We start from the raw sequence: 27,929 nt of genomic DNA, 5'->3' as shown, positions 1-27,929 counted from the left end.
AAGATGGTCAAAGGGAGATGTGTGAATAGTGCAAAAAGTCAAACCGTTGCAAGTAATTTGGGACGGAGGGAGTAATAATTTTAGGTTCTGGTATGATCTAGTTGTATCAAGGTCATACAAGATGTATGACGTCTATGATCTATGGGGAAGTAGAATAATATTCAACACCAATTCCAGAGTGGGTACTATGTCAATTCATCCACATTCACCGGAATAGAGAGCACCTTATGTAGCGGAGCACTACAGAGCTTGGGATTATGGGATGGTTCATAGTATTGTACCATTTCTCGATAATAATACTACGTTCTTTGAGAATATCACGAAATTCCAGAAGTTTGTTTTTAGGAGAATTTATGAAGCAACAAGATATAAAGGAATAGTTGAACAAGTCCAAGTGCAAAGTGCAAACATTGAAATGGTTGAAGGAAAAATTAACTCTCCACATTTCCTGATTATGTTTGAATACGTTCATTGCAAACTCAAATATCCAATCTGTATCCAGCAGAGACGAGTAAAAGATCCTACAGAAGCAAGAGCTAATGGATTTTTCTATATTGCTCAGTATCTTAACCATTTCATAGCGTTAAAAGAAGAACCACCAGTCATAATACATGTGGGAAATACTACTATAGTAGCGCTAGAATGGTTAAGAAATTATCTTGAAGAAGGAGTATTACATGGTGAATCAGTGTATGATTATCTCGAACAAGTTAAAGCTGGGAGATATTTATCCTTAGAGGGAAAAGAGCACTTATTGGAGATCTTTGTCACATGGGATGAATCCTATGCTGCTAAATGTGTGATGGATCTAGTTATAGAAGGACAACCCAATGTATGTCCATTATGAAGAGAGTAAGAACAACAAAGGCAGTATACAAGATATGATGGAGTCCTGAGCCCACACCAGCAATTATGTATTCTACTTTTACTGTAATAGCACATTTTATTTGTTTTAAAGAATATTTAGAAAAGAAGCGAACGATATTTACTTGTTGAGTCATGGTTTTCTGTAAGCCATAGAAAGTGTCGGTGACCTTTGTGAGCCTTCCCCTATATAAAGGGCATTAGGCAAAGAAGTGAAGGAAGAGTTGGAAGAGTTAGCTATAGAATTGCTCTCAAAACATTAGAGAGTCCTCTATAGAAAAATACTCACCTTAAGAGACAGATTGGTTCTCCATCTCTCTTAAAGTAGAGAAAACTCTAGTTCAACTTATGTCTGTTTAAGCTTTCAGTTTGTGTGTTTGTTATAATCACTTGTAGAAAAAATGAAAAAGGCACCCCTATATTACCACCGGTTCAGTCCAAACCGGTGGCAAAAAAGGCTAAGAAATTGCAAGTTCAAACTAGGGCAGACTTATAGCACCGGTTCAGTTCAAATCGGTGACAAAAAAGTTTAGGCCACCGGTTTGAACCGGTGCCAATTCAAACCAGTGCTTTTTTTTTTTTTTTTTAAAAAAAAACCCACCTTTATTTCCTTCCCCTCCTTTCTTCCTTCTCTTTCTCTTTCATTTTCCTTCCCCCCTCAATTTGACTTACCTCGCCTTTATTTCCTTTCCCCTCCTTTCTTCCTTCTCTTTCTCTTTCATTTTCCTTCCCCCTTAATTTGACTTACTGTTGCATTCGCAAAAACCCTCAGCTCTGCATTCTCCTCCTTTTTCCCTCCACCACACTCGCCACCGTCGCCGGCCACCAGCATTGCCGGAGGGTCGAAAACCACTGCCCCTCTCTTTCTTCCCTGCCCTTCTCTTTCCCCTTTCTTTCTCTTTCAATTTCTGAGGTCCGAAAACCACTTTACCACAGCCGCCTCCACCATTACGCAGCCGCCACCAACACTCCACCGCCGCTGGTTCCTTCACCACCGAGGGTCGTCCTCAATCTCTCCTCCCCTTAGCTTCTTCCACCTCCAACTATCTTAGGGTAAGTTTTAATTTTTTTTGGGTAAGTTTTAATTTTTTTGTTAAAAATTGAACAATTATTTTGAAATATGTACTTATATTATTTTCAATTGCATTTTGAACAATTATTGTTAAGCAAATTAAAGTTAAGGTTTGAATATAATTTTACCATGGTTTTTCTTAATTTTTGGTTGTTTATTGGGAAATTTTGAATACATTATAGATTAGAAATATAGTAACCTTGTTCCTTAGTTGAAATTTTGTATGTTTAATGGGTAATTTTAGGTTGATTTAATGAGTAATTTTGAATATATTAGAGATTAGTTAAAGTGTTACTTAATTAGTTGAATTTTGGTATGTTTTAATGTGTAATTTTAGGTTGTTTTAATGGGTAATTGTGAATATATTAGAGAATTAGTGACCTTGCTACTAATTAGTTGTGAATAAATTAGATAATTGTGAATAAATTAGAGAATTGTGAATATTAAGAGAATTGTGAATAAATTAGAGAATTAGTGATCTTGCTACTTAGTTGTGAATAAATTAGAGAATTGGTGACCTTGCTACTTAGTTTTGAAAAAATTAGAGAATTGTGAATACACTAGAGAATTGTGAATAATTTAGAGAATTGTGAATAAATTAGAGAATTAGTGATCTTGCTACTTAGTTGTTGTGAATAAATTAGAGAATTGTGAATACATTAGAAAATTGTGAATAAATTAGAGAATTAGTGACGTTGCTAATTTTTTTTTTTTAATAGATTCATATGTGAAGCACGAGTTTAGCTTGAGGACTACATATTTAGCTCGAGTGGAAAGTTCATAAGTGTACATCCATTGTACTTGCTATATTGGTATGAATTATAAACTTTACTAAGCTATATTTCTTTCTATTTATCCATTTAATAAAAGTTTATTCATGATATTGCAACTTGTGTATTGTTTAATTGCAAATAAATACAACAATATATAGAATTCTTGCATCATCATATGCCTAGATACCCGTTCAAGGCTTTCTCATTAGGAGAAAGTCTTGAATAGTCCCCGGTTGGGACTGTTCGTTCTTGAATGTAAACTCTCACTTAGGTGGTGAATGTATGTCTTCTTTTCGATTTTAAGGAACATCTTCGCTTACCATTTCTTCGCTATGTTTTCTGGGTGCATATGTGGATAATTAATTATCTACATCGTGTACTTGGAGAACTAGGTGGAAATGTTGCCGGATTTTCCTTAAAATTGAAAATTAAAGTTGACATACATTCACTACTAAGAGTAGACATTCAAGGATGGGTTAGGTTGGAGTGATAAGGACCATTTGGAAACATGCATTTTTTCACTATATGAATGGTATATACATGATGTGTACTTGAATTTGATTTACATAAAATATGTAGCCATTACACATTATTCATTATATGTTGCTATATATGTTTAGAGACAATTTACTAATTAAATGGAGAAGGATTGTGGTTGGATGTATGGTAGACGCGATACATTGGAATTTTGGAATAGGGTTCAAGAGTTTTGTGAGAGGGATTTATCTTATCAACGCAAACTGGGTCACAAAGGCCTTTATTGTCCTTGTGTTGATTATAATAATGTGAATGTGGTTGATAGTGTTGAAATCATTAGATATCATGTATTATGTCGTGGGTTTAGACATAAATACCATGTGTGGATTTGGCACAGTGAAGGTGGAGAGTACAGTAGGGATCTTGATCGGAATGATGTGCGTGTTAGAAGCAATGAGATTCATGTGGACGAGGAATACAAAAATGATGACTATATTGTTGATAATGGTGAGGATGGAGCTAGGGCTGGCAATCGGATCAGGTCGGGTCAGGTTCGTCTTCGGGTCAGGTGATTTCGGGTCAGCTGCCCCCTGACCTAAACCTGATCCATTTAACATTTCGGGTTGAAAACCTCAACCTGAACCTGATTATTTCAGGTTTGGGTCAACCTGAAAATGACCTTATTTGACCTGAATTTTATTAGGGTTTAAATAAGGTTATGTTACTCTGAAATTAACCTGAAAATGATCTGAAATGACCCGAACAAATGAACAACCTAATTTTTCAAAGTTTCAAAGCACCTAAATTTTTCTAACCTTTAGATTTTCAAGAAAACAAAAGCGAAGATTCAAACATTTAGTACTTCAATCCTAACAAATAGTCCAAAATAAAACGCATAGTAAGTACGGTACCTAATTATCAATTACAAACCAAGAGTGTACTTAACAAATTACAAACCAAGTTTCAAAACACAAGTTCAAATTTATAGTTCTCAAATCAGATTAGAGGATGCAATAGGGCTTGCAATTGGATCAAGATCTGGTCATTATGGGGCGTATCATTCTAGTTCTCCACCTCAAGCTTCATAATTGATCCACAAAGCATTTCCAATTGAACATGATTCGTTGGACATTATATCCTGCCAACATAATAGTCACAAGTCACAAGACTAATTAAACCTAATAACATGCATTTAATTTATAAATTAGAATAAATAATAATTCAAACTCATATGATAACATGTATTTCAGGCACAAGAAAAGGAAACTAACAGTCACAAGAACATGCAGAATATAAATAATAAAAAACAGAACAATTTCGAACAGAACATGCTGAAAATGAACAATTAAGAACGCATAAATTCATAAATTAGCAAATAAACAACAAAAATACATAAACTAGCAAGACCAATTCGCATAAATTCATAAATTAGAAAAATAAACAACAAAAATACATAAACTAGCAAGATCAATTTGCATGAATTCATAAATTAGCAAGAATAATTCGTATACTTGTAAACTAACAAGATCTATTCGCATAAATTCATAAATTATCAAGAAGAAGCATGAAAACAATAGTTAAATACCGTATGAGAGTGAGAATATAGGAGAAAAACTCGAATTCAACAATGATGGAGTATTCGGATTCGACAATGTCTATGAATTCTAGTGTTTTTGAGGAGAGAGAAAATTTAAGAGAGAGAAGGTTGTAAAATGGCTGAATGAAATGAGGGAAATGAAAGGGATTTTAGGGTTTTGGTAGTATATATGGAGCCTCTTTAGTTTATTGGGCTAGGCCATTAGAAGGTTTTTCCGATTTTTTTGGTTTTGTAACTTAAATTATTTTGAGTTATCAAGTCGTGTTTGGGTTGATCTGACTTGATATTGACCTGAATTTTTTATTTCGGGTTAAGTGGGTCATTTTCGGGTTGAGATTTTTAACCTTAACCTAACCCATTTAATTTCGAGTTCGGGTTCGTGTTGACCCATTTAAGTTTTTGGACGAAAATCTCAACCTTAACCCGCTCTTTTCGTGTCGGGTTCGGGTCGGGTTTTTGGGTCGGGTCAGCTTTTGCCAGCCCTAGATGGAGCCGATGATGATCAGGCGGATGAGGTCGAGGATGAAGACGTGGATGAGATGTTGCATGGTGTTAAAGGTGGAGTGTTTGAGTTATTATCGGAGGCTTTCAAAAAGCCTTTGTATCTTGGGTGCAAAAAATACTCCAAACTATCAGTCGTGCTAACACTTTTCAACATTAAGTCGAAGCATGGGTGGACGGACATTAGTTTTACTTCTTTGTTGACTGCATTAAGTGATATGTTGCCTGATGGGAATGAAATTCCTAAGTCTTACTATTATGCAAAGAAACTCATGTGTCCCTTTGGTTTGGAGTATAAGAAGATACATGCATGTCCTAATGATTGTATTCTTTATCGAAATGAGTATGAACAATTGCAGGAGTGTCCACGATGCAAGCTGTTACGCTACAAGCGCATTAGTTGCAATCCTGGTACAGAGGGACCACCTTCTAAGGTGTTGTGGTTAGGGGTGTGCAAAAGAGGACCGAGACCGGAATCCGGACCGTAACCGACTGGAATTTGGACCGGACCGGACCGTTGGATTTCGGGTCGGTTCTCGGTCCTTACAATCTAGCGATTCCGGGTTTCCGGTCCGAGTAAAAACCGGGATATTACGGTCTGGACCGAAAACCTGAAAAAATGTAATTTTTTAAAAAATTTATACTTTATGTTTTCATTTCTTAAAACCCTAACTCCTAAGTTCTTGTGCCTCTTCCTCTTCACATTTTCTCAAGCAGTTTCTCACTCCTCTTCCTCTTCTTCTCTCTCTCGATTTCAACCCACCACACCGGCGAAGATAGGCAGCCGACCGACCACCACTGTATTAAGCAACCCTACCTTAGCAAACATGAGCAATGACTAGAAAGAATCCCGTGAGCGGCGACTTTGACGACTCGCAAACCATCGACTAGAGAACTCTAATTTGCGCGGTTGTGAATCGCAAACCACCGACTACGGAACTGATTGGTCGCCAGAATATATCAGAGATGTCGTTGGAGGCATCGTCATCAATACCCATCATTTGTGACTCTACAAGCCTTAGATTTGTTTTTTTGTTTTTGTTTTTTTTCTCTAATTGTAACTTTGATATTGTTCTTTAATTTAGAATATAATTAAATAATGTAAAGAATGTCGTAAGTGGTGAACAAAGTTGATCTTGATACTATACTTTGTATTTTTTAATTTTCGAAAAAATCTTTTTTTGTTTTGGTAAAAAAATCAAATATCCAAAATTCCAGTCTATCAGGTCCAAAACAGACTGGACCGTAAAATTCAGGTCCAGACCGAAACCCGGACCGCTAGATTACGGTCCGGTCTCCGATCCTTAGAAATAGGCAATTCCGGGTTCCGGTCTAGGTCCGGTCCGGTTTTGGACCGGTGCACAACCCTAGTTGTGGTATCTTCCCATTATTCCAAGGTTTAAGCGTCTATTCTCAATACCAAAAGACGCTAAAAACTTGAGGTGGCATGCAGAGGGAAGAAAGAAAAACAGAATGCTGAAGCATCTAGATGACTCCCCGCAGTGGAAGAACATTGATTTGAAGTTTGAGAAATTTGGTGATGAAGTCAGAAATTTAAGGCTTGGGTTGTGCACGGATGGGATGAATCCATTTGGCACTCTTAGTATCCAACACAGCACATGGCCGGTACTTTTAATAATTTATAATTTGCCTCCTTGGTTGTGCATGAAACGTAAGTATGTAATGCTTTCATTTCTAATAACGGGGCCTAGGAAACCTGGCAACGACATAGATGTTTACCTTGCGCCGCTTATTGAAGACTTGAGAAAGATGTGGGACGAAGGGGTTTTTCCGTTTTTTATGCTCATCAGAACGAGATGTTTACATTGCATGCAGCCCTTATGTGGACCATGAATGACTTCCCTGCATATAGAAACTTGTGTAGGTACAAGGTCAAAGGAAAAAAATCATGCCCCATATGTATTGATGACATATCAAGCATATACCTTAAGAATTCTCGCAAAGATGTCTACTTGCGGACTTGAAGGTTCCTTAGGCGTGATCACCCGTACCGTAGGCAAAAAAAGGATTTCAATGGGATAGTGGAAGAGGATAATGCGCCTAGAACATTGACTGGTGCTGAGATTTGTGCTCGGGTGAAGGGTATAAGAACAGTGTTTGGAAAATCAGAAAAAACTGTGGTCTCAGCTGCTCTGTTTAAGAAAGAATCAATCTTTTGGAAGCTTTCGTACTGGAAAGAACATGGCATTAGTCACTGCCTTGATGTGATGCATATAGAGAATAATGTGTGTGATGCTCTTTTAGGAACGCTTATGAATATTCAAGGCAAAACAAAGGACGGAAAGGGTGCACGATTATATTTGCTAGAGATGGGGATTCGTCCAGAATTGTGGGCTCAGGAAAAGCTTAGAAAGGGGAAAGGAACCGGGAAAAGAAGATGAAAATGTTTCAAAAAAAGGGAAGGAGAAGAGCAAGGGAAAGGGAAAGAGAAAGGCCATGGATACGTCAAAGAAGAAAGTTGAGGGTAAAGGGATGGATGAAAAGACTTATTTACCTCCGGCTTGCTATACATTGTCAAGGGTAGATAAACCTATGTTTTGTGCATGTCTGTACGACATTAAGGTTCCATCAGGGTACTCATCTAACATGAAAAGATTTGTATCCTTGAATGAAGAATTGAAGCTGACAAGTATGGAATCCCATGATTGTCACAATATGATGCAAGTATTCCAATCGATTGCAATTTGTGGTATTTTACCGAAGCACATGAAGGAAGTGATTACAAACCTTTGTTCGTTTTTCAATACAATATGCAGCAAAGTGCTTGATCATTGTACACTAGATGCTTTGCAAGCGGAGGTGGTTGTGACTTTGTGCAAATTTGAGATGTATTTCCCACCCTCAATTTTTGACATAATGGTTCATCTGATTCTTCATTTGGTGCGTGAGATTAAGTTGTGCGGTCCAGTGTTCATGAGGTGGTGCTATCCTTTTGAAAGACACATGGGTACATTACAAAATAAAATACGGAACCGGGCTCACTCGAAAGGAAGTATGATGCAAGGGACCGTGGGTGAGGAGATAGGTAACTTTGTGGCGGACTATATAGTCGTTGTTCAACCTATTGGTCTTCCTACTTCTCAACATGAAGGGAGACTTGATGGTCATGGCACAATTGGGTCGAAACGAATGTAACCTGATCGAGATCAGTTCTTACAAGCACACCTTTATGTGTTGCACCATGTTGCAGATGTGCACCCATATTTAGACGAGCACATGGCTAGTTTGCGTGACGAATTTCCATGGAAAGGTGAAAGGGCACTTATGCAGTTTCATAATAAGAGGTTTGTCGATTGGTTTCGTGATCGAGCAATGGGTCGATTGGATGATACTAATTTGACCGATACAGTACGGTGGCTTGCGTAAGGTCCTAGGGATGATGTTCGTTCATTTGAGGGATATGACATCAATGGGTACCCTTTTTGGACTAAGGGTCGGGATTTGAAATCTTCCTCCACCCAAAACAGTGGTGTAACGCTTGTGGAATCGTCAAGGGAGTTTGCAAGTGCTAAGGATAAATCACATGTCGATGCAAAGTTGTCATACTATGGTCAAATTCAAGAAATATGGGAGCTTGATTATTGTAACTTCACGGTTGCTCTTTTCAAGTGTAAGTAGGTTGATAATATCAGGCGTAACGTCAAATATTATGACTTTACTCTTGTAGATTTTGGCCACTTGAATGATAGTGCGGAACCATTTATCCTTGCATCTCAAGCTAAGCAAGTGTTCTACGTAACTGACCCCGTCGATTCAAAATGGTCTATTGTACTAGCTGGCAAAAGAAGAATCCTAGGCATTGGAGATGTTGAGGATGAGGAAGAATATGATGCATTTGATGATTTTACACCTTTCACTGTTCCTAGGTCTGTTGTACCAAATGACATAGACGACGAAGTAGGTTATATGTGATCAGACCACAACGAAGGAATTTCAGATTGAGGTAATATGATTAAAAGTTAGTAATGGCATAAATGACATAAATGAGCTTGTATTTGACCCAAATCCTTTGTTTTGTATATAAACTAACATGTTTGTAGTTTGAAATTGCCTAAGTGTACTTATTATCATGCAAATACAAGGTTATAGGACCATAAGTAGGTGAAAATGACTTAAATGAGCTTCTACTTAACCCAAGTCCTTTGTTTTGTATATAAACTAACATTTAATCATTCTAACAACTCATTCATTATATTTAACATGTTTTTAGTTTGAAATTGCTTAAGTGTACTCATCATTATCATGCAAATACAAGGTTATAGGACCATAAGTAGGTGAAAATGGCTTAAATGAGCTTCTACTTAACTCAAGTCCTTTGTTTTGTGTATGAACTAACATTTAATCATTTTAACAAATCGTATGCATTATATTTAACTTTTTTGATGTTTGAAATTTCATAAGAGTATTCATTTGCACTAATACTTTACTATACACTAATATCGTTTTATGTTTGTTTTGACAGGTGCTTATATCTCATGGAGGACGATCATGACATTCATTGTGTAGAGGACAGTGAGGATGATAACTATGAGGACGAGGACGAGGATGATCCTTATGATGTGAACAAGAAGGTTGATTTGGGTGAGCTAGAGGATCAGGCTTGTAGGGAATATTTCAAGCGTTAATCCCCTAGCTTGAACCCCACTGTGATCATACACTTAAGTACGGTGGCATCTAGGGATGGCAGTGGATCTGGACCCGACCCGGATCCGTGGATCCAGATCCGTTTTTCACGGATCTGGGTCCTCAAATTTTGGACCCGACGGATCCGGGTCGGATCCGGGTCCAGCTGGAAAAAACGAATCTGGGTCCGGGTCTAACTACCAGACCCGGACCCGGATCCGTAGACCCGTTTTAGAAATTTATTTTTTTTAAAAAAATAAAATTCCTAATACAAGAGTACAAGTGTACAGCTGTACAAGACTCACAAAGTCACTCACAAATTTCGGCCCATATTAGAAACTGAAATTAACCCACAAAAAAAAAAAAAAAACCCTAATTTTCTCTCTCTAGTTTCCTTCTCCAATCTCCAGTTCTCCACCAGCCACCACTCAGCCTACTCTCCACGAACCACGACTCCATCAGATCGGCGGCGATCTCCCTTCATTGCTGTAAGTCCCGTATTCCCTCCTCTTTTTAGTTTCTTTGTTGTTTAATTGTTTACTTTATATGAGCAAATAAACTAAAGTAGTAGTTCAGATTTGTTTGTGATGAATTTGTACAAGTTTGCATTTCAGTTGATGAAATTCGTGGGTTTATTTTTGTTGTTGATGAAATTAGTGGGTTTATTTGTGATGTTGATTTAATTCGTGGCCTTGTGGAGTTGTGGGTTTATTTGTATGTCATTTGATGAAATTCTGAATTTCGTGGGCTATTTGTGCATGTTTTTGCTGCCAATTTGGTTGCACAATGTGGTCAATGTCAGTTCTAGGCCTTCTAGCTAATTAAGTTTATCAACTATAGAAGAACTTAGCAATGATAATGGGAATTTGTATGTGAAGTAACTGTGAAGTAAAGCAGTTTATTCATTAGCATGATTGAATCTGTTTAGCCTCAGCAATAGTTTGTTTTGTTCATTTTTATAATGTATGAAGCGTTACAGTGAGTGAGCGAATGATTGGGGCTTGCACATTACAATTCTAAGCTACATAATTAGCACGTATTATCAACTCTCGCTTTTTAGTACATTACAATTCTAAGTTAATTTTATTTCTGATTCTTTTTAAATAGAATTATATTTCTGATTTTTTTTTAATAGAAGTATATTACTGATTTTATCCTTTATAATAATTTCAGTTTATGGAAGCACAATCAAATTTTAAAGATAGTAATGATGAACCATTTATAGTCCCTTCGGATAAAGAGGAAGGAGAATTTGAGGGTTTTGTTGAGGTCGAAAATGATACTACTAAAGAAAGTGAGTCTAGTAGTATTAAGAAAAATAAGAAACTAACTTCTGAAGCATGGGACTATTTTGATCTAACTAAAATCAATGGTATGCAAAAGGCAATTTTCAAGTTTTGTAAAAGTGTGCTCTCTTACTCTGGAAATTCAGGAACATCTCACCTTCTTAAGCATGCTAAAAAAGTATGCTCGGGAAAGCATTTGAAGCTTGCCGCTGGTCAATCACAATTGAAGATTAAGACTGAAGTTGATGGGACTTCTTCTTTGTCCGTTAAGGAAAAGCAAAAGAAAGTTCTTTTTGATCAAGATGTTTCAAGGCAAAAGTTGGTTAAGATGGTAGTAATACATGAGTATCCTTTGTCTATTGTTGATCATATTGGATTTCGGAGTTTTGTGAAGAGCTTAAATGAAAATTTCAAAATGATTGCAAGGAACACATTGAGAAGTGATGTGATGAAAATGCAATGAAAGAGTTTCTCTTAAGGTTTTTTTAGAGGCCAATGATAGTAGGGTGGCAATAACAACTGATATGTGGACCGCCTCCAACCAAAAAAAGGGGTACATGGCTGTGACTTCACATTTCATTGATCAAAAATGGAATTTGCATAATCGAACACTAAGGTAATTGTCTAATCAATTTATTTCTAATATTAATGTATATATAATGCAATGTCCATATTTATCATTTAGTTTTTGGCTATTTGAACTATGCTATTATTTGTGATAATAACTAAATGTTATAGCTTTTATTCATGTATTTGGTATGTTTATTTTGGATGCAGGTTTTGTTTTGTGCCTTGTCCACATACAAAGGGGGTTATTGCTAAGATTCTATTAGATAGTTTGTCTCAATATTATTTGGAAAACAAAATTTCATCCGTTGTTGTTGATAATTGTACCACAAATGATGCAATGATTAATGTATTGATGGAGAAACTAGAAAGTAGTTGCTTGGTGTTAAATGGTGAATTTTTGCACATGAGGTGTAGTGCTCATATTCTAAACTTAATTGTGAAAGATGGTTTAGAAGTGATTGATCATGCAATTGGAAAAGTAAGAGAGTGTATAGCATTTTGGATGTCTACCCTGAAAAGAATTGAAAAATTTGAGGAAGTTTGTCGTCTTTTGAATGTGAATAAACCTAAAAGAGTGGGTCTTGATTGTAAAACTAGGTGGAATTCTACTTACTTGATGCTTGAATCTAGTTTGCCTTTTAAGGATGTCTTTCATAAGTTGAAGCGTTTAAATAAAAGGCTTAGGTTTTCTATTCTAGTGAGGATGATTGGACTATGGCTACTCTTGTTTGTCAAAAGTTGGAAATATTCTACAAGGCCACTAAGGTTTTTTCTATAAGAAATCATCCAACTGCTAATTTTTTTTTTCGAATTGTTTGTGAGATAAGACTTGCTTTGAATCGGTGGGTGCAAACTGATAATAATGAGGTTATTAGGACAATGGCTAAGAGTATGGTTGAAAAATTTGACAAATATTGGTCACATGTTAATGGGATTTTGGCTATTGCTGCCATTTTAGATCCTAGAAATAAAATGGATTGTGTGGCTCATTATTTTGGAAAATTGTATGGAAGTGATGCCCATAGTGAAATGGCAAGAATAAGAAGGACCCTTGATAATCTTGTCCTTGAGTTTCAAAATAAGAATGAGGTAGTAGTAGAACAATCACCATTAAAGAGAGGCTTTGATGAGTGTGATGATGAAGATGATTTTGCTAGATCAAAGAAACAAAAAGTTAGAACAACACCTTTGAGGAGTGAGGTAGAACAATACTTGGAGAGTGCCACATTGCCAGAGGATAATGAATTTGATGTTCTTAAATGGTGGGGTAGAGATCAAAACTATCCAACTTTGAAAAAAATTGCCAAAGATATTCTTGCAATTCCCGTATCTTCGGTTGCATCGGAAAGTGCATTTAGCATGGGTGGAAGAGTGGTTAGTGCTCACCGTTCTCGACTTCATTCTCAAACCGTAGAAGCTTTGATGTGCTTACAAAATTGGATGGTCGATGATGTAAAGGGTAATGTTTTACTTACTTTTTTTTTCTCTTACTTTATTATAGATTACACTTCTAATTCTAATATACAAAGTAAATTATTATTATTTTTTTTATGATAGGCTCTTTTGAAGGATCACTTTCATGTTCAACTATAACCGAAGATCGGGAGGATGATAATGATAATGATGTACAAGAGGTGGATATAATTGATATGGTAAGGTTTATAAATTATTATTAATTAATATTAAGACATATGATTGATACGAAGTATAATTTAGTTTTTGCCAATTACTAATTCTTTTCTTTGTTTGTTTTGTTTCTTTATTTTAGGATGTTGATGATATTAGTAGTGATGAAGATTAGCCCTTTCGGAATATGGATATTGGATGCTCAAATCGGAATCACCATTGTTATTTTTTTTTTTTGTTTGGTCATTTGTAACATCGTACTTTTTTTTATGTTTGGATTTTTTTTTTCAAAGACAATATGTATAATGTGTGTTACATTGTATTTTTAGTTGTATAACTCTAATTTATGCATTGAACTTGGTTGAAATGCGTTTTTATTAAATTTGTTTGAAAAAAGTAGGCAAAACGTGCAAGACCCGTTTTGGACCCGGATTCGGACCCGGATCCGTTGGATCGGTCGGATCTGGATCTGGGTCCTCATTTTATGGACCCGACGGATCCGGGGCGGATCTGGATCCAAGATTGAAAAACGGATCTGGATCCGGGTCCATCTGGACCCGGTCCAGATCCGACCCATTGTCATCCCTAGTAGCATCCAAAGGGAAGGAAGCTAGAGCAAAATAGTCGCCAGCAAGTTTTTTAGGAACTTGTAAACCGTTCACGAGGTGAAGGTTACACCCCTTAACGATCCAAGAGATCGTCAACTCCATAAGGTCTTGAACCAAATAGGGTTCGGGGATGAAGGTACAAATCCAACCTAAAAGAGAATGAACCTGCCCTAATAATAGGCCTCTACTTTATTCTGATCGTATTCATGTGCGCTTTCTGATTAACATGCAATCAATAGGATTAACCCTAAACCTGTTTATCTATGTTGGTTGAATATTAATGCACAAACAAAATCTATTATTGGCGATCACTTGAATTATAATCAAATTAACCTTAAACAAGATTATTAATTATCTTATTAAGCGTGATTACAAGTACCAATTCCCTTTAAACATGCATAAGAGGCGTGATCAAGCAATAACAATAAATATCAAGCAACATAATAATAATCATAAATTATAATAACAATAATAATCATAATAATTAAAATAATCATGATCATAAATTATAACAATTATAATCATAATTAATAATCATAAATCATGTTAAAGCATAATAATAATAGGAAGATCCTAGGCATGATACTAACAAGATTAATAACAAACCCTAGCATGTCACTAAACAATAAAAACCAAAACTTTAGCCCAATCATAAATATTAGGAAGATATAAAAGGCATCATACTTTTAATCATACTTAATATTAAAATTACCCTAGACATGATACTAGGAATAATAATAACAACCTAAACATGAACTCTATATCATAACATCAATTAAAATCATTAAAGCACTTATTTTGATGCCTCGTACCTCTTTCTAATAACAAAATACACGCGTTAGTAACTTCAAGGAAAATAATAAACAAAACAATTAAATCAAATAATGGAAAGAGAGATTTGGGACCAAACCCTCATAAATTAAACCTTTCACGTCTAGGGCAAAGGAAACTTCGAATATAGCTAGGTGTATCTAGATCTAATGAATGCGGAATTTTTATATTTGAGAGAAGCTAGTTTAGAAAAGAGGGAGAGAGTAATCAAGAAAATCTTGATGAGAGTTGGTGAATCCAAACGGAGTTTTTACGACGTTATTTATAAAGAAAATCGGCCAAAAAGATAAAAAATCAAAACAGAGTTTTGGCGCACGTAAAACTGAGTTGGCGCCAACGCTGGCTATTGGCGATTTGGCGCCAACATTAGCTCCAGGCGACAATGCTAGCGCCAGGCACCAAGCGTGGCGCCAGGCGCTACAACTGGCGTTTGGCGCTGATCTGGAAATTCACGCGTTTTCTTAAAATCAGATAAAAATTGCCGTACAGGAGGATAAAATCGTATTTTTCCTCAAAAATGCTCTTTGATTTTAATTAAAACTCTGAAAAGTCAACAAAAGTCAATTTATTAATGCTAATTGAATTAGGAATGAAAAGAACCTTATAGAAGAATCTAGAAAACTAAAACCATATCTAATTGCATTAGGAATGATAAATCTATATTAGGCCCTCCCCTAGATCATTGGGCCGCATATAAGGCAAAAACCGGGCCCAGTTTAGTAAATTGGCCATAACTTCCTCAATATTCATAGGAATTGGGCTTATAATATATCGTTGGAAAGCTCTTGTCAAGCTCCATCCAACTACACTACTATTGGACCCATATCATGGACCAACCAAACTGGATTGACTGTTTTCTTAAAATAAGTTTTCAAAAACAGAGAAAAGAGAAAAGAAATTAAAACTATCCGCAACACTAGACTTTCCACACTTTCACTTTATTCGATTATGATTCGACGTGAAAGGTACTCATCACTGGGTTTGGTTTTGGGGAGACACAAATGGGTGTCTACAAGGCTCAAGATGAGTTTGAGCATAGGCTTGAAAAATTTGAAATTTCAGCTGAACGTGCGCCGCCTATTGAAAATACAGTATGTGAGATTGTTGGTGAGAACCCGACTCCTAAAACTCATGGCCAAGGACAAGATCAAAACAACACAGGTGATGGAGGGGGGAGGGGTAAAGGCACCAGCTCAGAAAAATGGTAGGGATCCGACGACAAGTTTTAAGAAACCTACGGGCAACCCGCGGGCAAATGGCGTTGACAATATGCTAATCATGTTGGCATGTGCGCGCGCAAAATCCCCATTACACTTGTAATGCGGTAAGTACCTCTGGGTTTGATTCAAACATTTTGGGATGATACAAGGGTAAGTGTTTTGTTGGCACATTTAGACAATTTAAGAAACCTTCACCTTGTGGTTGTTTGTAAATGGAAACTAATAATCAGTTTGTATTTGTGCTTGCAGAAGCTGTTTTCTATTCCTAATGATGCCGAGAAGAGAAGGGTGTTTGAATCTTTATTAGCGGAAAGATTCAGAGGCTTTAAGACCACCTTAACTAATGTGTGGATCTATAAGAAGAAGAAATCAAAGAAGAAGAAAGCTGTTGAGGATGACCTTCTCCCGTGGCAAAAATGACCGAGCGTGTCAAAAGATGACTGGGATAATTTCGTTATTCAAAGAAATCAAAAGAAAGCCATTATAAGTTTGGGTGAATCTGATGCCAATTGAATGATAACTTGACTCTTTTTGTAGTACTGATACTAACATTTGTTTTTATGTAGGAACTTCAAGAGCAAAATACAAAAAATTCATTGCAGAAGGAGTACACCCATCGTTTGGGGGCTAAGACATTTGCTGAAAAGAGACATGAGTGGATCGAAAAGGGTTTGTACCCTAAATCGCTTCTAGTGCCATCAAAAGAACCCTATAGTTCCACGGTCACTACTTTGGTGAGTCGTGCCGGTGATTTCTTTTGTTCTCTCCATACGTTTGATAAGGAAACTGGAAAATGAGTCATCAAGGCTCCGGAAACCAAAAAAATGGCAGATAAACTTGTAAGTTACCTATAAACTTTTGAATTTTAAGAAGCTTTTGCATCAAAATCACTATACAAACCATTAACTGTATTATTGACATCCTTTTTCCTTTTGCTACAGCTTGAGCACACTAAAGAACTAGTAGAGGGAAAATTGGTCCCAAGTGTGGAGAATGACCCTTTCACCTTGGCTTTGGGAAAGCCATACCATCCAGGACGAGTAGTAGGTTCGGGAGGGTCATTGCTAGGATGGAAAAAGGTGATGGGTCCAGAATACACAAAACTGGGTCGATCTCGAGCAAGTGTTAACTCACCGGATGAGTTGGATGCCAAGGTGGCATCAATTAAGGAACAAGTACGCAACGAGTTAGTAGGTGAAGCAGATGAACTTATCGAGTTTGTCGTTCCCCGCGAATACACCGGTCGACTCATGTAGTCACTCACAAGGACAAGGAGAAGGTGATAGACATGGAGGAGATGAGATACATGGAGAAGATGTGCTACATGAGGTAGTTTCAATTGTATTAAAAGTTTTAAAATATTAAGTTACGTGAGATTTGAGGTGGCATGATTAACGAACTATTGCAGGTTGCTACTCCTACACTTGCGGACTCGAGGGAGCTTGATAACCCAACACCGCATGAATATCCAGATTTACAGGTGATTTGTTTGGTTCTAGCGTAATGAATTTCGTTATATTATCAATGGTGTAGGAAAAGACCTATTTTGATAACTTCTTTTTTTACAAGTGTAGGAAGACACCCGGTGTGCACTTCTAGCCCCGGGGCTTGCAAATAGGGGAGAATTGAATTTCGTGGCGTATGGTAGTGCACAAGCGATGACCGGTGATACGGCGGGTGACAGGGTAAAGTCGTATCCCCTAATAAAAAATAATTACCTAAATCACTAACTAAGATAGATAGGGAAGTAGGGTCGATCTCCACAGGGAAACAAGTCTTTTTACTCCTAATTAAATATTATAATCTAAATTATTTAAGTTACCAATATTTAAAGTTGAAAGAGAAACTAAACTACAAAGATTAAGAGTAGGGAGAAAACAATATATAAAAGGATCTAGGGCAGAGGTTCACCAATAAATAATACTCCAGGGTAAAACAGGGTAATCAATCATTGACATGGCATAAATAACATGATTAATAGGCTCTCGCAATTTATTAATCAACATAGATCTAACAGGCTCTCGCAATTTACTAGATCTAAGTTCTTATTGAAAATAGCCTTTAATATCAAATTAACATCTGCTCGATTCATCAATTTAATATTGCTATACTTTTACAAGCCGCAATTGTAAAACATTAAAACAATCCAATAAGAAATTATCATGCAATACCAACAATCAATAATAGTCAATCATTAATGCATCAATTAACCAGATTGTAAAGGGCTCTCGCTACTTATTACAATCACACAATTAATTTATCGGTATTAAATCTCATCTCTCGAATCTTGACTTAACCATTTATAAATTAACTTGCCTATTGAAACTAGACCTAAACATTAATTCTCATCTCTCGATTCTTGAATCAATATTGTCAAACTCATGCATAAAAGATAGGCCTAATCTAGTCACAGAGCATTAAATCAATCAATAGGAAATTAATCTAACATTGAAGATTAACAACAATAATTTACCCTTTCATATTATTTATTATATCCCCATAAACCCTAGAAATTAAACTACTCACACATATTAAAAACTAAACTAATCAAAGTAATAAAATAAATCATGATGAAAGAAATAAAATAAATAAGATTAAAGGAAGAGAAATCGTTACCAAAATAATCTGGAATTAATGAAAGAAATAAGAACAAAGGTTTAGATAGAGAGTTTAAGAGAGAGAAGACTAAGTAGAGAGAGAAAGTCTAAGAGAAAGAAGGTCTAAGGGAAGAGGTCATAAAAATCGTATTACGGAGGAGTATTTATACTCCGTACAAAAATCCTAAACTAAAACAAATTAAAACGACGCTAATCGTCCCCTAAAAATACACGCGCCCGATCGGGCGAGACACCGCCCGATCGGGCGCGCCTTTTTTATCTCTAATAGCAATCTCGCGCCCGGCCGGGCGCGTCACCGGGCGCTTCTCCCGCCCGGCCGGGCGCGCCTCCGGGCGCCAGCCTTTTTGGCCGGGCGGATCATTTGGGCCACTATTTGGACTTCGATTGGGCTCCAATTCTTCGGGCCAATCTGGGTTTCCTCTTTGGGTCTTGAGTACTCGGTCTAAATGCCCCGGTATCACCTATACCGAGCCCTTAATCACCGGTTCGATGGCTCTAACCGGCCCTGGGCTATAAAGTCTGGTCGTGCTTCTCCAATGCTCGTGATTGCTCCAAAATATCTCGGGAAAATACTCCAAAGGCATAAATCCCTGCAAAAGTCAACCAAATCTACGAAAACACTGGAAAACACCAATTAGTAATAAAAGTGGCCCTAAAGAGCCAAAAACACTACTAATTATGACCAAGGGACGGGGGTAAAATACTATATAAAATAGACATATCAGCGGGGCCACATCATCACTTGGTTGGGATCGCTTCGGTGATTGCGGGTATCGAAGTTATCCCACTATCGGTACCGATAAAGGAGACTGAGATAACAAAGCTTTGTCAAGCTTAAGGTAGCTTCGTTGATTGGCCACGTGCGTGGGTGAGGTTGATCAACGAGGTAATTTATTTATTTTCATTTTTTAGTGTTAAATAACCGTTAGGCACTCTCTAACTGCACCTCTGAAAATAAAACCGCCGAAATATCACGACTCATCGGCCCCCATCTCCGATGCCGAGGCTGAGGCGGCCCCGGTTGCCGCTCCCTAAGCTGCTCCGGTCTCGGCTACCGCTCCCTGGGCTGCTCCGGCCTCGGCAGTAGCTGCCTGCCTGGGCTGCAGCATTCTCGACAGCAGTTGCCTGGGCTGTTCCGGCCTCGACGACGGCTCCCTCGGCTGTTTCAGCCTTGGCGGAAGCTGCACTTTTTTTGGGGATTATTTTGAGCTTTTTTTTTTCTTAACTCACTTAGTCGTTGAAGTTTCAGATTTTGCATAGAAGCCAAACTTCAAAGAGAATGAGGGTGGAGAAGCCTAAAAGCATTGATCAACCTAACAAGAAGCTGAGTGAACAACGGTCCAAGAATGAACAAGCGTCGAAGGTTCACTCTTCGAGAGGTTCACCCATGCAACCTACTCCACTTGTTGAAGACATTGTTCTTCAATCGCTCTTTGTTGATTTGACCTTTCTTCACAACCGTGCTTGTCATTTGGTCGATCCCATGAAAGTTGAACTTCCATAGGCAATGTTCCACTATGATGAGGATGCAGTTGCATGGATTAGAAAAGAAGATGTGAAGGAATTTCAACGTGGTGCAAAGCTTAACATTTCCCTCATTCAAACATTCATGAGGTACTTCAATGCCCACATAATCTACACTTTTTTCAAGTTATTCAAATTTGTGGTGATTATCCTTCATTTGATTAATTATTCAATGTTCATGCACGCAGAGCACTATAGGAGCACTTAACTGAAATCGATTCTCTTTGTAAAGTTGGGTTGTTATGCCTCGAGTAGTTATCCACTCCTAGAATCATAGGCAACCCCCGTGACGTGTTGTATTATGTTGAACAAAGTATCAGGGAATCAGTGCGGGCGGGAGACAAGTTCATATTCGCCCTATGTTATAGAGAGTATGTATAACCATGTCAAATTCAATTGTTTGGCCTCATTATATGTTGACTACTAAATATTAATTTGTTTGTTTATTGTGAACTTATGTAGGGAGCATTGGAGCCTCATGGTGATTTGTAATTCCAATAACACAATCTATCACCTTGATTCAGCTCGATCAACGGAGAAGTGGCCCGTGAAGTCTATATTGCAAAAATTAAATATATATAGCTACCTAGTGATGATTATTGCTAACTAATTTAGTAGTTAGACGACTAATCAAATTTGAATGTACTTTACTACAGTATTATGAAGAAACTACATTGTCGTGCTCCTCAGGGTCCAACATGGAAGTCACCGATGGTAATTTACACGATATTGGGATTATCTTAAAAATCTATGTTAGTAAATATATGCTAATTTGCTTTGCATGTTTCACTGATGTGATTTGTTCGTCATATGCTAGTGCGCACAACAAGAAAATGGACTTGATTGTTGTAATACCCTCGATTTACTAACTAATAATAAACAAGAATTAAAGGAAAAATAAACATTTAAATAAAATTGCGGAAGCATACACCTAAATCGGAATTAATACTGCCACACTCAACAACCTGTCAAGTGTTAAGGCTTATAAAATCCCAACTGTACAACTCAATAAATCTAGGTGAGTTATTTATACAACTTTACAAACTTGTTATAACAAACTAATCGAAACACTTGAGCTCCTTTAGCTACGACCACTTGATCAACCTGTTTAGACAAACTTGACTGCTCACCATTAAGGACAAATTACAAAATAGATAGTCGCAGGGCCACCATAAGAAAAAGACATGGCCTCAAACACAAATAGCACGGCAAAACAATACACACGTCAGCAAAAGCTGAGTAATCACCACATATCAGAATACAAAGAATAATATATTAATTAGTAATACTAGCTCATTTAAACAATGTAGTTCAAAACTACATTACACATATACACCTCAAGGTTTAAAAACTTTATACTTTGTCCAACCTCGAATAAAATACAATCCTTCACTCAACTAACTCATACCCAATAAGTGTGCCATGCTCTCTGCTCTATACCGATCCTTGAACATGAGTAATTCGTATAAATAAACAAACAAGTATAAAAACTTTAATACTCTCAATAACTAGAAAACACCTTGAACCAGACCACATACGGGTTAATTCCCACTGTAGGGGACTATAGAAAAATAAATAATAAAGATTGTACCTCATTCTCAACTCATGATCATTATCTCATTATCAATATACCAAGGACTAAGGTATATAACGTTGAGCCTCAAACCAATATAACAAAATAATATGTTCAACCTTTTGATCTCATACTCGATCAAATAATCTTTCACTTGATAATAAATAATATCTCAATAATGGCACTGATTCCCAAATAATATAATACTTCGAACTCGATTCAATCATAGTATATCTCAACTCTTATAGGGCAATCATACTAGTAACCCAAATGTAATCAATTCTCAACCAAAAATAATACTATGCACTAATAACCCTAAAACCTTGATAAAACAATACTCCCTAATCCCTATATAAACGACATTAATAACCCTAGAATTAATCAATCATAAACAATAAAAGTAATATGATACTCATATCCAATCAAATCATATAATACCAATAGTCAATCATATACATATACAAACTTGATCACACGAATTACAATTATAAAATTTACACATATAATAATATAGAGTACAATCAATAAACATATTATAACCAAACAATTCTAATAATTTAATACAATCACATTATAATCAAGCAACTTCAAAAGATCGATAGTGTGATTACCTTCTGAAAATAGTACTCCAAGGTTTATCATTAATGTCACGCACAAACAACATTCTGCACATATAATGCTTTTCAACTTTTAATTTGCTAATGCACTTGCATACATAATGAACTAACGAAGTCAACGTCATCAAAGGAACTTGAATCCCCACGAATTAAGGTGTTATGCGTGAAACAAAGAGGTTTGTGGAGGTAATTTGCAAAGATAAAACTTTAAATATAAACCACGGCTACACTAACTATTGAATAATTTATATACGAAATATAAAACTTTTAGGGTTTTTAACAGTTAATATAGATAAAAATAAAAGTCCTGTTTAAATAAAATAGGGTTTAAAAACTTTCCAAACTCTAAAATAAAAATATGAGATTGACAAAGTTATTTAATAAATAAAAAAAAAACTATTTTTTCTATAAAATATATTTTATAAGATCATAAAAATATTCGGGTATTACAATTGTGCTTTGTATGTAAGGAGATTCATGCTTGACATAGTGACTCATTGTACGTACAATCAACAGCTTGATGAGGTAAGTCCTAAAACTTAATGAAATGCTATTTTGATATGATTTCAAGCCTTAGACATCTAAAAGTAAATAACATTGACATGTTATGAGAAATAAATAGTTCATTTGATAAGAAAGGTAGAAAATGGGCTAAATAGAAGTCATATAGGCCATATTTGGGCCATTTTTTTTTGTTAATTTGCTCTTTTGATGTGATTTCTAACCTTAAACACCTAAAACTAGATAATATTGACATGTTATGAGAAAGAAATAGATCATTTCATAAGAAATGTAGAAAATGGGCTAAATAGAAGTCATGTATGTAGGCTATATTAGGGCAATTTTGGGTAAAATGCTCTTTTGATTCAATTTTAAGCATTAGACACCTAATACTAGGTAATATTGATATGTTATGAGAAAGAAATAGTTCATTTGATAAGAAATGTAGAAATTGAACAACGTAGAAGTCATATAGGCCATATTTGGGCCATTTTGAGTAAAATGCATCTTAAAACTTAATAAAATGCTCTATTGATGTGATTTCAAGCCTTAGACACATAATAATAACCAACATTTACATGTTATAAGAAAGAAATATTTCATCCTCAACCCTTAAAAAGTTTCACTTGTTCCCCTTATGAATAGTGCCCACATGTGTGGGGGACATGTGTGTATATTTTTAAAAAAAAATAATTTTCAAGAAAATCACATGTCTTCTTCTTCTAACCTTGTGCCCTTCTCTCTCTTTCTTTTGATGATTCATGCAACCTTACTTTTTACCTAGAAATTAGCCACTTTGTTTTTTTTCAATTTTCTTCTCTTCCCAAATCGATGATGTTAACAAATAAGACTTGCATTGCCAACAAATGAATCTTCACCTTCTGAATTCTAATAAAGTAACTTAACATCATTTACAACTACCTCAATGGTGTGATCCAAAATTCAAGAGGAGAGCCACATCTGAAGAACCAAGATTGATCGAAAAATGTCGTAGCGGTGGAAGGAGAGAGATAGTGACGGATTTTCGCCAAATTTTTCACGGCAGAAGTTTGATGATCGCTGGAGAACCAATGTTTCAGGTGCCTTTGAATTTTGGGTTTTGGGATATTACAAAATTTGGGTCAAATTCGAATCTAGGTTGTAAAAATGCTCCCGTCATAGAGTTCTGGTTATCTTGTCTATGTTTATGTTGTCCTTGTGTTTCTCGCTGCTGAGGTACCATTTCCTCACTCTTTTCAATTTTTCGTTGAATTTTCTGGATTTTAATTGAGTGCATATATAGATTTCTGGTGAGTTTTCTGTATTTTGAATTATTAAAGCTTTGAATGTTACGAAGTGAATTTGAAGTGCAATTTCTGGTTCTGTGTATGCTTTTTGATATTTAGGTCTTTTTTCGTTGCCCATTTTTATAGCCTCAATGATTTGGGCATTCTGAGATTTTTTTATGATACCTTTTAGATCCTTGTTATCTTATTCAGATTAAATATAGATTTGATTTTATATTCTTCAACTTCTGATTGTTAGGCTTCTCAACATCCTATGGGTTTTGTTATTTTCTTTTCACCTGAGTTTGTTCTTCAACTAGGTAATCAGTTAATATAGAACATGATGAACTTGAGGCAAAGTTCTTCGAGGAGAGAAGAGCACTTGAAGATAAATACCAGAAATTATATCAACCACTCTACACCAAGGTATGCTAATTATGCTACTTCTTGATCTAAATTTACTCTATAGTCTTAAAATTACTACTGCTGAAAGTATCATTAACTACTTTCTTATAAGAATATTTATGAACGTGATGTTGAATAAGTTCTTGTATCCTCATGAAGTCGTGTTTTTGTATCAATTACGCATATCTAACCACAATGTGGAGATCAGAACTATGGATGCCCAAATTATTTTTGTGCGCCATTACCTTTTGGAGCTATTGAATTTTGGAAGCTATATTTATTGAATGTTAGGAAAACTTAATTTGCTTGATTTGACATCATCATCATTTAAAGACCAATTGTTAAGTACCTTAATCAATGTTGGTGTACTTTTGCAGAGATATGAAATTGTTAATGGTGTTGTTGAAGTTAAAGGAGTTGTTAGTGAACCAGCAACAGAAGAAGCTAATAAAGCTGCTGAAGGTACTTAATTGAAATTCACTATTATGTATATATTTGAAGTTAGAAATGTTTCATGCTTTGCTTCTTGTTTAATGTTGGAAATGTTTCATGTTTTGTTTCTTGTTTAATTCAAAGAAAGGAGTGCCTAATTTCTAGGTCACTGCAATGAAGACTAATGAAGTGCTGGCTGAATCGGTTAGTACTTATGAGTTCAGCTTTATTTACTACTTGTTCTCTACTTTTGTTGCTTCTACTTATTTCTTTTTCTATATGACTAGATCCAGGAGCGTGATGAAGAGGCTCTCAAATATCTTAAAGATATAAAATGGTCTATGGTTGAATTGCCCAAGGATGATGCTCAAAAGGGTGAAGCCTCAAAGGGATTCAAGCTTGAATTTTTCTTTGATCCTAATCCCTTTTTTACAAATTCTGTTTTGACAAAGACATACTTCATGATTGATGAAGATGAACCTATTTTGGAGAAAGCCATCGGGTATGTAGCTTATTTGCTTTGTCCACTGCTTTCAATGATTTGTTATCTTTACTTAAAGATTATTGATGGCAATTGATACATTTAGGACGGTGATAGAGTGGTGCCCAGGATAATGCCTGACCCAGAAGATTTTGAAGAAGAAGCCAAAGAAGGGTTCTAAGAATTCCAAGCCCATTACAAAAACCGATGTTGTTGATAACTTTTTCAATTTCTTTAGCCGCCCTATGTACTAGAGGACGAGGAGGAGATTGACGAGGATGTTGTGAGTTGTGCTTCACTGTGTTAAATAGACTTGTTGAAGCTCTTTACTTAGTCCATTTGATTTGAGTTTTACCTTTTTTTATAGGCTGATGAGCTACAGGCCCTTATGGAACAAGATTATGATGTTGGGTAAGCTCATGATCTCCTTTTTGCTACAGCTCACCTGATGTCATGTAGTTGGCTTAGTTACATACAAATTATATGAGTTCAATTTGATTTCTCACACCACATTCTTAAATGATATTTTTTGTTTTTTATTTGAGGAAAAAGGTTATTAGCTAAGTTGGCTTACTTGACTATTTATTGTAAACAATATTTAGGAGCAAATTCATGTTTGTAATAGTGAGAAATGATCATTGTTTATCGAGGGGTGTGAATGTACTTTCATAAAAAAAGTTAGGGGCAATACTGACAATTTTCACCGAATATAACAGAATTATCGCATGCGACCCAAATAATAACAACATCAGAATTCTACCGGACATCTATAAGAAATTGAAAGCAATACATTTTACTTGCACTACATTTTACTCCGGGACACCGCAGAATTTCACAACACCAAGACATACAAGACACCTACATGAAAGCAATGTATTTTACACCCTCTGTCCCTATTTTTTTTCTCATTTGACTTTTCACAATCTCTAATACGTGTCTTATGATGTATATAACTCAAAATCTATATGCGTAAAAATTATAAAAACTTAATATTAATAAAATTAACAATGAGGCAAATCCAATAAGACCTCACTTGACTATATTATCTTTTACAGACTAATGAGAATTTAGAACCAATAGTTAAGTTTGACGCAATAGTTTGCAATGGGGTTAAAAAAAAAACATTTTTAATACAATTCAATTTATCAACATGTAAATTCACTAATTAATACTTCCGGACTCACACACTAGCAACACCAAATTGCCTAGCGCGCAACGCGCGCGTAGCACTGCTCTAGTTTGATAAGAAATGTAGAAAATGGACATAGTAGAAGTCATGTAGGCCATTTTTGATAAAATACATATTGTTTAGCCTATTTAATTAATTCTAACATAATTTTTCTGTATTTCAAGTTTTGCAATGTACAAAAGGATGGTTCATTGACAATCAAGAAACTTAATGAAGTTCGTGACATGTTGACATCTTTTATCACCTTTAACATGTGTCACTTTTATTGTGAATTTATGTTTTGTTAACTTTTTAACTATATTATTATTCATTAATTACTTACTATCCATTGTATATATATATAGCACTTTTTTTTTTTTTTTTTTTTTATTGTATTGCATTTGGGAATATTTATATCTATACATGAATTGTTGTTTTTAATATTATTTGTATCTTATTATAATATTTAATAATATTATTATTATTGGTAATTATAATAATAATATTATTAATTATTTTTGTTAATATTATTGTTGGAATTACAGGGTTTTTTTATAATATTATTGCAAGAAAACAGGAAAAAAAATATAGTTAAATGGCGCCGGTTAACCGGTGCCAAAAGTGGCTGCCACAAAAAAAAAAAAAATGCGCGGATTTTTATTATTGGCACCGATTAATCTGTGGCCAAAATTATATAAGGCACCGGTTAACCAGTGCCAAATCCGGTTTATACCACCATTTTTGAATCGGTGACAAATTTGGGAGGTATTGGCACCCCCCACATTGTCACCGGTTCAAACCGGTGGCATACATGGGGTAAAAACTGGTGCCTTTTTATGTTTTTCTACTAGTGAATATATGAGTGTTGTAATCTTTTCAAATTAAATAAAAGTTTCGTTTAAGAAGGGAACGTTATCCCCTTGAACCTTATATATCAAATGAGTTATCTTTCTGTTTAAGAAGTTCCATCATAAACACAATAAGGATTGTCTAATTAGAGATTACAGTCTAAGGTAGGAAACGAATTAGATCTGTGCTGAGCCTGATCTAAGGAAGACATGGTTGGGGTTAGCTACCTTGGTAAAGCCGAAAGCTCAGAACGCCGAAGGTTCCATTGTCGACTAAGTTCAGGTATTGGTCAAAACTCTCTAGTTAAATAATTATAATTGCGAAGCATGGTGGGCTGTTAAATTATTAAAGTAATTCATTTCGATGTATAAGTATTAAGTAGTAGAGTAGTGATAACTAGTACCAATAAAAGTCATTTAAGTAATTA

At 35.7% G+C, this 27,929-nt stretch overlaps 2 pseudogenes; both read left to right on the top strand.

Annotated features, from left to right (window-relative positions):
• Positions 1-262: 262 nt before the first annotated feature.
• Positions 263-13,585, top strand: LOC145636793 (zinc finger BED domain-containing protein RICESLEEPER 2-like; annotated as a pseudogene).
• Positions 13,586-17,272: 3,687 nt separating this feature from the next.
• LOC145636792 (nucleosome assembly protein 1;2-like) lies at positions 17,273-26,130 on the top strand (annotated as a pseudogene).
• The last annotated feature ends 1,799 nt before the right edge of the window (positions 26,131-27,929 follow it).

The sequence above is a fragment of the Chenopodium album genome, chromosome 6 (genome assembly GCF_948465745.1).
Source record: "Chenopodium album chromosome 6, dcCheAlbu1.1, whole genome shotgun sequence".
Taxonomy (NCBI): Eukaryota; Viridiplantae; Streptophyta; class Magnoliopsida; order Caryophyllales; family Amaranthaceae; genus Chenopodium; species Chenopodium album.
This window is presented reverse-complemented; position numbering and strand designations above follow the sequence as displayed.